A 14,872-nucleotide genomic window follows, 5' to 3' on the forward strand; every position below is an offset into this window, starting at 1 on the left:
ATTTATGAATAAAGGCTGATAGTTTCAAAAAAAACTGTTTGGGGCTGCGTCGGTGGGGGTGACAAAATAATTTGGATATATCAACAAAGTTGAAGTGAGAAATTGGCCACCGTAACGATTACAAAAGCTGACGTTTCGAGCATTTTGTACTGTGGTATTAGATACATATGATGCATGATCCTTGCAGTAGATAGCGCTATTTAAGCAAAAGCGAAAATCAGACCTGAAAAAAATCAGGCATGGATGGCCTGATTTTTATTACGAATCAACTTAACGGCCTGCTCCCAGTTGGCTTGTTAGCTCAATTGGTAGAGCGCTGCACTAGTATCGCAGAGGTCAGTGGTTTGAATCCCATACAGGCCTGATTTTTTTAAGGTCTGATTTTCGCTATTGCTTAAGTAGCGCTATCTACTGCGAGGATCGTGCATCATATGTATATAATACCGCGGTACAAAATATATGAACTTCATATATTTCATTGTATCTCATTTATCACTTTCACGGGTTTATTACGAATCAACTTAACGGCCTGCTCCCAGTTGGCTTGTTAGCTCACTTGGTAGAGCGCTGCACTAGTATCGCAGAGGTCAGTGGTTCGAATCCCGTACAGGCCTGATTTTTTTAAGGTCTGATCTTCGCTATTGCTTAAATAGCGCTATCTACTGCAAGGATCGTGCATCATATGTATCTAATACAGCAGTACAAAATATATGAACTTCATATATTTCATTGTATCTCATTTATCACTTTCACGGGTTTATTACGAATCAACTTAACGGCCTGCTCCCAGTTGGCTTGTTAGCTCAATTGGTAGAGCGCTGCACTAGTATTGCAGAGGTCAGTGGTTCGAATCCCGTACAGGCCTGATTTTTTTAAGGTCTGATCTTCGCTATTGCTTAAATAGTGCTATCTACTGCGAGGATCGTGCCTCATATGTATTTTTTGTCTTATTTTGTTATTTTTATCATAATCATAGGGAAATAATCATGGAAAAACTTGTGGTTTACAGGATGTAAAAATTCTTTGGATTTTCATTTAATTTTACCGTATATACCCTATTAAATCCCATTATGAGCAAAGTAAGATTTAATGATAACCACAGAAATTATTGCACGCTCACTGCCTAATTTTGATTGTCTGTAAGCAGACAGCTGACAAGTGAACTTATAATTTATGTGACGTATAAATGAGCAAGAGCAGACAATTTGACAATTTATTGTTATAAAAAACAAAATTGTCAGTTTTCAATGTGTCCTGTTATTGACAATTGTCAAAATAGTCAGCAGATCCACAAGGCAAGTGGATCCCCAGCTTCATTGACAATATGTTATGTATGATGAAATTCACAAGATAGACACATGAAAACCAATTTCAATTTGTCAAAAAACAACGTATCAAAGCAAAACAAATAATTTCAAGATTGGGCCCGCCCGCGGATTTCAATGTGTATCATTTGGCAATGTCCGCACAAATGAGACTATTGGCCTGATTAATCAAAGAATTGCAAGATTTAATCCAATCCTGCAATTTCTTAGATTGGTCTGGATAGCCAAATCTACAATTTGGCAACTCACATGTTTTTTCACAGGTTTTTTAAGCATGTTTTCAGTGAAATTTCTTCAGAGGTTATTTTACAGGTTTTAAAGTGAAATTTCTTCATAATATACATGAAATACTGTTTTGTAGCACAAGTTAATGGTGTCTAGTCTGGATTGGTGTTGAAAAATGCTCCTGAACATAGTTTAACTCCAAGTCTTGGTGGCACAGTTGTGTTGATCCATAGAAGTCCCTCTCTAAGGATCAGATTTAAACCAGAGCACCATCCGTGAATACTGAACATTGTTTCATTTCCCATTTATAGCTGATATACATCCACAGAACATCTGTTTGTTGGCACCATTCTTGAAGGTGTGATTTTCTTGACCAAACAGGGAGATTTAATCTCCTTAAATGGGAACCTTAAAGATCTGAATCAGATAAAAGTTGCTATATTTGGCCTGTATACTTAAAATGCTTTATTCTCCTATTACCATAGAGCTAATTCTCCTTGTGGATGACAATTTGTTTTTTTCTTAGTCAATCCTGAGAAATTGGTATTGTTTCAAAGGAATATTCCCTACAAACTAGTTGATAATTTTCTTAGTTCTCACTGCTTCTCAGAGTGAGTCTTTAACCCTTTGACTTCCAATAGAAACTAGCATCTAATTTCTCCATACAGTATTAGCCCTGAATCAAACATTAATGTTAGGAGAATAAAGATAATGATCACTAATAAAGAACCTCTTGATTGGTAAACGAATTCTCCTTGTCAGCACTTTAAGAAATATGTGAAGAGAACAGTAGAGAGAATTTGCATACTGGTATTAAGGTGTAAAGTGTTATTGCAATAGGATTTTAACTCTGTTTATCTTTGGAAGTGAAAGGTTTGTGGACATTTGTTTTAAGTTGCCTCTTGATAATAAATATCAACATTTGATGGTGAACCTAACCCTTTCAATCCTGAGATCTCATGAGGAATTCTCCTTGCTGTCTGTCAAACAATTCTTATGATCTTAGTTCTGAGAATTTGGTATTGGATCAACTAATAATTCCCTTAATTAAGTAATATTTTTCTTTATTTCTCATCACTTGTCAGCTTGATATTGTTTTGATGTGGGTCTTCTTGATTTTTGCAGAAATACTGTTATACCCAGTTTCTTGTTATCTTTACCACAACAGCTGAAGAACAAGGTAGGTTCTGTTTGTCTAATTTGAAGAAAATTAGGTTGCTTACAGGAAATTTCCCAGATTCAAATTATAAGATTTAGTGGAATAGTGAACTGTATGGGATCTCAGGGAAATAGGGAGCTAAAAGGGTTGGGAGAGAAATGGGAGGGATGTAGGAGGGGTGTGGGAGGGGTGTGGAATAGATATGAGAAGAGTATAAGATGAGAGATTCTAGGGCAGGAAGTAGGAGAAACTTTTTTGTTTATCATTAATGTGCAAAGCTTCCCACTTAAGGGCTAGAGAGAAGTGAGGGATTATAAGGCAATTTATGTCCAGGTGGTCCACTTTCATAGGGAATGTTTTGTAAATAATTGTAATCAGCCAAACTGGAATTTTAGATTACAGTTCCAAAGGGATGATGGGAGTCATAAACACCAGCAGGGAGGGGTACAGCTGTATTTATATTTTTACAGAATCCTCAAAACATAATTACATTGACTATAAAGCAATGTCTTAAATTCTTTGAACAGAGATAAATGGTTTTCTAGGATCCTCAATCCTTCTTTTATTTTCCCACAAACTCTGCTGCTTGCCAAAAGGGATTTATTCTGCAAACTGCAAATGGTGATCAAGAGATTAAATAAATTATCTACAGAAAGAATTTTTGTAGGTAATGTAAATTTTCTCTGCTGAGTTGAGAGGGAAGAAAATTTGTCAACATACACTTTGTATCGGCCAGGGTTTTTTTTTTTTTTTGACCCATTCCCTGTGTCCACAATAGTTACTCTATTAAAATCTTGGTATTCATAACAAAAACTTCATTAGAAAAGATGTCAACAAAGGTCTTTTAACTCCCAAGATCGCACAAGCAATTCTCCGTACTGTCTGCCATACAATTCTTATGATGTTAGTCTATAGAATTTGATATTTGATCAACTAATAACCCACTAATTAATTTTTTTCTTTAATTATTCTCATCACTTGTCAGCGTGATATTGTATTTATATTCTGAGGATCAAATCTATCTTCTACACTCATGGAAGCTCATAAAAAAAGTATTTAAAAATTCAGATCTCTGTTTATCAAATAATGTGAACTTCTTATTGATACGCTTGACCTGGCCCTTCCATTGCTTAACTGCAATCCACAATAGTTCACATCTTCATAACCCACGGACTCACCATATTTGGGGTTTTACACAGGCATAGACATAGTGGAAGATATTTGTGGCATACTTTTATAACCAGCTTGGTGAGCTCTAAGCTTCCCAGGCTGTGTTTGGGATTTCAATAAAATTACAATTTTACACCAACTCTATCATTTGCAGGCCATTATACCATTATTGTTTGCAAATTTTCAGATAGTCAACTTGAAATCATGTTGATAAATACAGTTTAACAATACCCTCCAAATGTTTTTTTTTGGTGTGATTTGTTTTCCACTGATTTACCCGAGTACTCATGTTATTGATAAATGTTTTTCTGTCCTGTTACTTCAGTGTATATGCAATGCCAGATCATAACAGATCTGGAATCATAGTGTGCAGTTTCTTCCTATGGTATCTTGATAGCTACATACTCATTTCCTTGCACAAGTGTGAAGGCGATAGAAATAGTGGAGAACACTTGTGAACAGCTGAGAAGATGAAACAAGAACTGGGTAATATCATGTCACCTTAAAATGTGCATTTGGTCTTCAGAGTGAACTAGCAAGAAATATTGGTGGAACCTGAATCTGGGACGGAGAAGCAACTCTTTACTGAAATCAATTTTAGAGTTTAATTCATTTTCATCATCATTACTTTCATTATCATCAATGTCATCTTCATTGTCCTCCTCATCATCATTATTATGATCATCATCATCATTATCAGACTGTGAGCGCACTCTTTATGTAACAGAAAGTCAAGTTTATAATTAACCTAACAGATGTTTTTCAGTCAATCCTGCCATCTGCAGTCACTTATGACTGTTGCAAAACATTAGTTAAATTCTGTAAAAACAAGTATTGGAGGCCTCTGAAAATGAGGTTTTAATAGAAATCACTACTCAAATTCAAAGGTGTCTGAATTACTTTAAAAACCATTTTGCTGGTTGAAAGCTCTCACCATTAAAAACTGGTAAATTAATAGTAATTTCACTGGAATACAAAGTATACACACTCCACCTACCTACGGTATCAAGTTGGTCAAATAATGATAAGCTGAAGAGGCTTCAAATAATTCATTTTCAGCTCTCAAGCAGAGTGACCAATGAACAGCCCTACATGTACCTCAAGTGTGGCCATGTACATGGTTTTCATTCATTGAATTCACCTGAGAGAAATCTTGCAGACAAAAGAACTTGTCCAGTTTGTTTACAGTTAGTAAAACCTAGCATAACTAGCCTTTAAAATGACTCTAAGAAGAGATGAAGAAGTAACTTTTCCCTACAAAGGTATTTTATATTTTATAGAATTCTGATGAAATTTTCTACAAGGATTCTGAAGGGTAAATTTAGACATTTTAATGCAGTTAATCCTTTACTCCTGTGAGTGACTAAGACAGAATTTCTCATTACAATGTCAAAACAGTATCAAGCAGACAAGTGATTATAAGAATAAAAAAACAATATCATATAGGGGGGTTATTACTTGATTCAACACCATTTTCTCCAAACTATCATTACAAGAATTGTATGGCAGACAGTCTGGAGAATCAATTATGAGATCTTGGAAATGAATGGGTTAATTTTCAGAATTATAGTGGTCTCTTTTGGTCAGTGTAGGCTCATGTGGAACATCCATCACAGCTATATTGCAGTGGATCTCAGTGATTAAGAGCAGTCTTGTGGCAATCATCTTTCACTCCTGAGTGTTTGCTAGTGATTTTTGAGAGGGTTCCCCTACCCCACCTTTATTAGTCCCATCCACTGATGTAGTCATTGTCAAAAGGTGCCTGGAATACTGCTTCTTGGAGTGGTGGGGGGGGGGGGGGAAGATTATCCTATCTACTGACCGGCTTACCACTGTGGAAAACATTTGACACTGAAGGCATCCATCTTACTTTTAAGCTAGCTGGTGTCAAATGACATGAATAATTTCCACTGCTTTATCAGGTATGCAGTTATGTGCCACTGAGTCTTGGAAAAGAACTGGCATTCTATCAGGGAGAGCCTGCTGCTACACATACTTTTGTACTGTGTGGACATGTTTGCCCTGGGGAAACAGTCGGGTTAAGGGTTCCTTGTCCCTCTGGAATGAGATACCCTTACATTTTTACACTGAAGATCAGTATCCTCTGGTTGATATTTATATTCGAATTCATCACCTCTGTGCCCAAAATTACATTGATATTATAAGGAGAAATTCGTTATTGCTCTTTTTCAGTTGCAGCTGAAAGAGTTAGATTTGTCTTTCTTTGGTCAGACTCCCCCCCCCCCCCCCCCATAAGACTTTTCTGAGCTATAATTTGAACGAAACAATGGTTTACCATCCGGTTACAACCTATAAAGTGACACTATGCATCAGCAAGAATTTATCAATCACCTATCAGGCTGTTAGGGAAGTTTTGGTAACAGAGTTGTAATCCTATATGAGACACTCTGCCAGCCAATATAACCCTTATTCTCCTTTAAGTGACCAAAAGAATTTCCCCTTAAAGTAAAAAAAAACCTAAAGCAGCTCTTAAGAAGAGGTGAGAAGAAGGCAAAATACTAACAAGGGGACTTTTGTTTCATTGACCACCAAATTCTCAGAGCTGAAGTTGTAAGAAATGTGGGACAGAGTGTGGAGAGTTGATTTTTTGATCTTGGAGTAATTCAGCAGATGCTTATGAACTGTAAACTCACAAATAACATCACTGTGTCTCGTTCATGAGGAGGAATTGATAATGAAGTGGTGTTTTTTTGTTATTCTTTTGATGCAGGTTTTGGCAACAACTTCCCATTCCTCATGGAGATGATGCTTTTCAGGCCATATGCCCCATTCTTTGCTCATCCCCTGGAGGGTGTAGATGGCTTTGTCCGAAACTGATCTTCTCGACCGACGAATAACATTATAATTAAAAGATCTATAAAACAGTATAACAATAAATGGTGTACAGCCTTGTTGCAGCAATTGGCTTTTATTAACAGTAACTGGCGTGGATTGATAACTGATTAACTTATTTGTTAAAAAAGCTGATGTATTCTTGTAATTATGATTATTGTAACTTTTTAGACGTCTCTTTCTGTTTAGATTGTGCTCAAATTTTACAAAGGAAACGTATTTTCAAGCCACTTCATAAAAAGTTTAATTACGTTCGTATACCTGTAGTAGATAGAAGGTGGTCTAAAGTGAAGGTAGTCCACACTGATTTTCTCCTCAGCTAGTGTCTGTGAAATCTTTTACTGCTCTAACAGCTACTAAGACAGAGATCAAATGTCTGTGAATGCGTGAACGCTGAAAACGAGTAAGAGGTGGCCTGCAGGCTGTTAGAACCAAGTTGTCAATCAACTCCAAAAACTAGTAATTCACGGTGTTTTAGAGAAAGTGAAAAACCTCAAAATGTAAATTAAATCAACAGTAACAATACTTGATATTAAAATAACTTTGATTTAAAAAATTCTTAAATTTTTCTTTTACAAACCAGATTCTTGTTTGCATAAATTTTGTGGGAGTGACGGGCAAACTGATTGAGTGACGGGCTTACTGACTAACTGAATGACGGGCGGACGGACTGACTGACTGACCGACTGACTGACTGACCGATCGACTCTGAATGACTGAGCGACATTCGCTTTGGCTGACGCTCGAAACGTCAGCTTTGAAACCCTTTATGGTGACAAATTGACCTATCAACTCAATAAAACCAAATTACCTTAAATGACCGACTGACTGACTGACCAGTTTGTAAGACATACAATCAACTCCATAAAATTAAGCGACTATCTTCGCTACAGAAGAAGATCGTTGCATAAGGCAAGATCAATATAAATCACAAATCCTGATTGGATCCACCAATTATCACTTTCTTCTCGTGCCAAAAGTCAAAAGAATGTCTTCTAAACCAATCAATTAACTTTTAACTTTTCCGGCACATTTTAAAAACTTTTTGACTCACAGCTTTCGCAATACTCGCAAAGCAACCTTCAAGTTATCCATTATAAATAAATATTTGAAGGGGAGAAAAAATTGCAAAATTTTGATTTGAGGATGTCAAGTCTAAGCTGTGTTAATTAAAACGCTGAACCACAGTCGCCCAACTTGTGCTGTGTTATTCCGAGTGATTCGTAACTCTGAGCTGTGTCTGGGTGTTCTTGATCCCCAAACAGTTTAACTCGGATGTTAAGTCCCCGCTGTTTGGACTGAAGCGCTGAAGCAAAGTTGCCCAACGAGTGCTGTGTTACTCCGAGTGACTCGTAACTCCTCGCTGTGTCTGGGTGTTCTTCTCCAGATAGTTTAACTCGGATGTCAAGTTCGCGCTTTTTGGACTGAAGCGCTGAAACAAAGTCGCCCAACTCGTGCTGTATTACTCCGAGTGATTTGTAACTCCTCGCTGTGTCTGGGTGTTCTTCTCCAAACAATTTAACTCGGATGTCGCTGTGTTGACTGAAGTGCTGAAGCAAAGTCGCCCAGCTCGTGCTGTGTTGCAGCGAGGGATTGGTAACTCTTCGCTGGGTCTGGGTATTCTTCTCCAAACAGTTTAACTCGGATGTCAAGTCTACGCTGTATTGATTGAAGCGGTGAAGCAAAGTCGCCCAACTCGTGCTGTGTTGCGGCGAGGGATTCGTAACTCTCAGCTGTGTCTGGGTGTTCTCCAAACAGTTTAACTCGGATGACAAGTCCGTGTTGTGTTGATTGAAGCGCTGAAGCAAAGGCGCCCAGCTTGTGCCGCGTTACTCCGAGTGACTCGTAACTCCTCGCTGTGTCTGAGTGTTCTTCTCCAAACAGTTTAACTCGGATGGCAAGTCCGCGCTTTTTGGACTGAAGTGCTGGAGCAAAGTCGCCCAGCTCCTGCTGTGTTGCAGCGAGGGATTCGTAACTCCTTGCTGTGCGTGGGTGTTCCTCTCCAATCAGTTTAAGAAGGATGTCAAGTCCGCGCTGTTTGGACTGAAGTGCCGAAGCAAAGTCACCAAACTTGTGCTGAGTTTCTCCGAGTGAGTTGTAACCCTGAACTGTGTCTGGGTGCTCTTCTCCCAACAGTTTAACTTGCATTTTAAGCGCATGATTATAAAATCTCTGGGCCTCAGAATATTTCCGCATTGTGCACAGATAATTTCCATGGTCCAAGTAAAATTTTAGAATGTTACTTGGACCATGCTGTTAGAAGCTCTTCTTGATGCACGTGTAACCCAAGATTCTCATGAAGTTTCGAGTGAGTCTTTAATGACATGTTTTTATATTCCGTAATGGCCATCTTATGATAACTGATGCTTGCAGCAGACAATTTAGTTGCTTCCATGGGAGGATTGAACACACCTTTAAGTGTAGTTCTGATGTTGCGCTGAAGTTTCCAAAGGCCGTGTGATCTCTGTAATGTCGGTTTCTGTAATTCTGTTGCTATTTGGATCACAGAATTGGTCATTGAGTTCTCGGTATATTTATCAAAAAAATGATTTGTTGCTGAGCCAACGACACAAATTATTTCTAATCTAAGCGGGTGAGTAATATGAGTATCTAGTTTTCGTGTTTTCGCTTTTCGACCAGAGTCGAGAAGCGATTTCCTCCGAAGCCTGTGCAAGATCTTTGCCTCGAGGTTTGTTTTAACACCCATGACAGCTGCAGCTACTGAGAGGTTAAAATCCTCTGATAGAATACTTAGAGCACCAATGCCTCTTTTTCCTGTGCTGAAGGTCTTTGAAAAAAAAGATTTGAATAAACATTTTGATCTCAGATTGCTAGGATAATCTGGATTGTCCAACAGATCCACAATGTTTTTTCCTACAGATTCTTTCCACTCCTCTAAAAACTGACTCGGTAGAGTGTTGTCTTCCGAAATGGTGGAGCACAACAGCTTAATGGCCAGAGGTACATGCCCGCAGATTTTCGCAACTTTTTCACAATCAGACGCGGTGATAGCGTTTGAAAGTAACACACTCACTAACGCTTGAGAGAAGGACTCATCTAAGGACCCTATTCCCACTCCCTGATGGCCTTCAAAATGCACGTTCATAAATTCAAGCGATTCCCTTGTCGTGATAACAAAAGTTGCCTTCTTGGATCGACTGAGAATGTCTTGAAGAAACTGTATGAAATCTTACTTCACGTTCGGTGCTCCAATTTCGAGTAAGTCATCAGCATTGTCAAGAATCATCACAAACTCGTCCGAAATCTCAGTGAGAACTTTGAGAAGATCTTCGTCTATCGGCAGCTGCTGAGGTAGGTCATCTCTTGTAGTTCTTCCGAAAAAGCTAAAAAGCTTTGATATGAGATCAGTTTTGGAGTTCAGCCCACGTAAGGAAAAGAAGTAGACGGGTGATTCGTTAGCCTGGAGTTTATGTCCCACGGCAGTTTCCACAAAAGTTTTTCCAAAACCGAGTGAGCCCCATATCGACACGATTCGGGTGGACGTGAAACTCAGGTGACCGATGATCTCTTCACACTCTCTTTGGCCGCCAGCAAAGTGTGGAACCATCGGACAAAGACATGATGGCGGAAGTAATACCGTTGAATCTTTAAAATGGCAAAGAAAAGTGAGAATCGTGATGAGTATTCTGTTTTACTAATAAAGAACTGTAAGTTAAATGCTAATTTAACTTACAGATTGCTGATTGATACCTTGCTCCAAATTACGAACCTCTTTCGTTGGAAAGTCGGACTCTGTCAAACCAGAAATGGCATCAATTGGGTCAGTCTTGACACCAAGCGCTTTGAATGCTTCTTTAGCCAGCTGCATGTATCGGTCAAATGTTGGTTTATCAATCTCCGACTTTTCTGAGTGGCAAAGCGAATTTCTTAACAGTCGAAGCCAGTGTAAACGTCTCAGCTTGGTTTCCACTTGCACTCACTACAGACGCATGAAAGTTTCCATAAGGTATTTTACGGTGCTTCAAGTACAACTCACCAAGGGTCATCATATGACTTGTGCCTCCTGGCATAGCGAAAGACTTCGCATATGTGGTGGTATGAAAAAGGGCGGTACAGCAGTCCTATTCTTCATAGGAAAGGTGTGTGGGAACTTTGCTTTTACCGCCCTCCTCGGCGCGAAACAAGTTCCTTACTGCTGTGGAGTCATCCCATGATTGATATCCGGGCTGATACCAAAAGGCGTTGTCCCACATGGACTTGAACGTCTGACGCAAAGCGTTTGCGAACTCATTTAACACGATGGAGGGAAACTTGAAATAATTCAAATGCATGTCACTAAAGGGCTGCAGCGACAAATCTGGCTCTGACTTTTGATATCACAGCAGTTGCCTAAAATATCTTTAAGAACCTAAACAGAGATTTTAGAAGAAACGATTTATTCAGTGTAACATGTCAAATACACTTCAATACACTCCATTGCAAAAACTTTGAGAACTAAAAAAGGACCAACCATGAATGATCGGACCTAGCAGACTCATGAGTACGCAAGCACATGCTGATAACCACAATTATGCGCCGATCAATTCGAAGCTTCAAAATCTTCTCTGCCACCTCACCTCAAGAAATCCCCTGGCGGCGCGCGAATTCACGCTCGAATTCTCACTAAGGCGTTTGAACAAGATCACTACCGTAACACGAAAATCGAGCTGCTTTCCGTCTGACTCTTTCAATCTGCTTTGTGCGCGGCGACGGCGAGAAAAGGGGGAAAAAGGTAGAAAAAAAAAGAAACAACACAAATAGTTTCTTTTAAAATCATAGAGTTCTTCAACAATGTTCTTCTCGTTCACACTCGATGATCTGATGATGTGTCATGCAATCACAAGGATTGCCATCAATCACGTAGAAATCGAAGCGGAAAATAGCTTCACAACAAAATTTTCATAGAATAAACTTCAAGACAGTTAATATTCAGAGATGAAGCTCGTTTAAGTTGACATCACATTGAAGGCGTGCACTTTGCATATTCTTCTCTTTTGAAAAGAGAAGAAAATACAACACTGTATTTCCCCTCATCCTCTCTTAAAATGTATCTAAGGCTGTCTTGAAACTCTCGTGTTGCACAGTACGTCGGAATTCAAGAAATCGAAAGTGATGACGCAGTACCAAACACAACAAAGTTTTGGGAGCTAAGAACTTTGGAAAAATCCCGTAATGTGCTTTTCGTGGTCAGTCTTGTCCATTCTTGCGACCCCCTGACTTCAGTTTAGCTGAAACTTCGAAAGATATTTCGGTAACTACGCGAAAAGTTTAAAAATGACTGATTGTGTCATGGTATATGGTTTAATTATTTCCTCCTCCTTTTATACTGTTTTGACTGTTTGAACAAAAAACTTGTCCCAGCATCCAGTGACTCACAAATGAACATCGATCAGAAAACAGCAAGATGTACTTCATCGATGTATTCATTTTCTTTATTTTTTTTTAATATATATAGGGTTTGTCTTGTAAATAAGCTAAGTAAGTTGATGGAAAACAGTTATCAATCAATGAGGCTGATTATCTCTATAAGTAATGGACAAAGTGGATAACTTTAACTTCAAATTCATCCTTAAACTGGCTGTCAATGTTAGAAATGCAACTCAAATTCAGAGTCAGACTCTATTGATATTGGAAACAGATATGATCATAGATCAGATGCGCCCTTGCAAGGGAAATTTACCCTCTATTCAACACTATTTAAATTACTCGTTAGTGCACAATTTCCGATCTCAGGTAATGCATATGCATGAGGCACCCCAAACTATCTAAGACCTTGAAAACAGACGAAAGTAGTATAGTTCTCATAGAACATTCCCTTCGTTAACACTAGAGGATTGCAATAATAATAATAACAATAATAATAATAATACTGCGTGTTACGCACGCACAATGGTTGCCATTAATCTCGAAGACTCGAAGCCAGCGGAAAATGGCTCTACGACAAAATCTACATAAATTAACTTCAACACTGCCGATATTCAGGGATGAAAATCGTTTATATTAACATCACACTGAAGGTGTACACTTCGCTTTTTTTTCCACTAACGGACACTATATTTCCGTTTATCCTCTTCTTAGATATACCCCAAGCCATTTTCATACCTACGTGGTTGAAAGTATGTCGGAATTCAAGAAATCAAAAGTGATGACGCCGTAATAAACACAACAAATTCTTGGCAGCTAAGGGCTTTAAATAAGCAAATAACATATCTCAGATCCTAGTAACTAACAAGGGTCATCGATCAGACGAGTACATAATGCACCGATATTTCTTGTAGTGTTTAGAAAAGATGCCGTTTGAGTAACGAACCAAATTATCATAGACCTTCCTTAAATAGCAGTTAGTCTTGTTTAGTCATTAGATAGAAAATTAATATTACCTACCATGAAATTTGATTTAAACCGGCTGTCAAGAGTCTTCGCGGTGCGCGATGAGGCTGATTATGTTCAGATAATTTGTCACGAAACCCACGACTATAACTAGAAAATTCATCCCGAAACTGGCTGTCATTGTTGGGAATGTAACTCGCGTTTGCTTACGTATCATTCTTAACGAAATATTCTATTGTTCTTAACAAATGTTGTTGCCATAGGTCAAGGGAAATTCCCTTTCTTTTCGAAACTTTTCACATCCGGTAAGGACAGCCGTTTACTCAAATCCTCCACTAACTCGAGTAAGATCCAGTTTCCCTTGGATTTGACCACATTTTTCCAGTACTTTACAATCTGCTAACTCGAACTTCCCGTTAACTCGAATTAATTATAATACTTCCACTTAGCTCAAGTTTATCCTGATAACTCTAATCAATCAATTATACCTCTGGCCGTATGTTTAAAGGACTTTCTTCCTTTTGCATCAGATAAAAAACTTATTCAATCAATGAAATGTAAATTATGTTATGTTATTCATGCATTAGGTTGGTTCGTACTAAACCCGTCGAAGTGATATAAATCAACAACATAATGACCAGCTCCCAGTCGGCTTGTTAGCTCAGTTGGTAGAGCATTGCACTGGTATCGCAGAGGTTAGTGGGTTCAAATTCCGTACCGGCCTGAATGTTTTTGAAGCCTTAATTCCACTACTACATAAGTAGGGTTGAAGACTGCGAGGATCGCTTTCATACAGAACTTCTATTAGTTCTCTACCTCGGAACGATATACTCCAGAAAACGTTTTGAGTTTGACCGATATAAATCAAAGATATGAGGCAGTGAACTCGAGGAAGTTTCGTTTACCTCAGAAAAACAAATATCAAGTTCCCCTACAAAAACGTCGTACTTCGTAATGCTTTACGCTTTGTGAAATCACTTGAAATAGTACTAAAAAAGACGATTGCGGTCGCTCAAGGAATTTGAGATGTCATTGCTGAAGGGAGGGTATTTTGAAACAGCATTTGACAGAAAGAAAAAAGTTAGTACCAAAATGGTTGCGCAGTAAGAGCTACAGGCCGTCGAGAACGGGTTGATTGCGCTTGATAGTGACACTTTACTGTGTCTGGGTGTTCCTCCCAAACAGTTCAACACGGATGTCAAGTGCATGCTGTTAAATTTAAGATAATTGTCTCCTTTTTCCCTACTTGCACATCCGTCTGCAAATCGACCAGTGTGAGTGTGTATGGAGGTCGAGAAATCACCGTAGCATTGCGCAAAATTTTTTTACAATAGGCCAGCATTTTCTTTTTCCCAAAACCAACTTCTTAGCCTGGCCTATTCAGGTACCTACGCCATGTAGGTTGTACAGAATGCACAGCTTCCTGAAAAAAAGTAGAGGTTTGACAGAACTGCTCATCGAAGGTTGACCGCAAAAAGACGCGCGTTCTAATACATCGAGGAACCGGGACTCCTTACAGAAAGCCTAGATTTACACACTTGTATATTTGATTTCAGAAAAGCAGATTACCTTCGCATAAAATATGAGAAACCAAATATATATCACCAAAATCTCATATATTATTTCATGGTACGTGTAGAGAAGCTATGAATGGGAAATCTCTGTCACAGATGCATATTGGTCATATAGAAAACAGCAAGGGATTTCTAGATTTCAAATTGCTTTGGCAGTAAATATACCACACCCATTATTAAAGATATGGCATGACAATGTCCAGGAGGGATGTGATTTAATTACATTGATTTTCTCA

At 38.5% G+C, this 14,872-nt stretch overlaps 1 pseudogene; it reads right to left on the reverse strand.

Moving 5' to 3' along the window:
* Positions 1-6,677: 6,677 nt before the first annotated feature.
* LOC148727865 (uncharacterized) lies at positions 6,678-8,928 on the reverse strand (annotated as a pseudogene).
* Positions 8,929-14,872: the final 5,944 nt, after the last annotated feature.

This window comes from Stylophora pistillata, chromosome 6 (assembly GCF_964205215.1).
Source record: "Stylophora pistillata chromosome 6, jaStyPist1.2, whole genome shotgun sequence".
Taxonomy (NCBI): Eukaryota; Metazoa; Cnidaria; class Anthozoa; order Scleractinia; family Pocilloporidae; genus Stylophora; species Stylophora pistillata.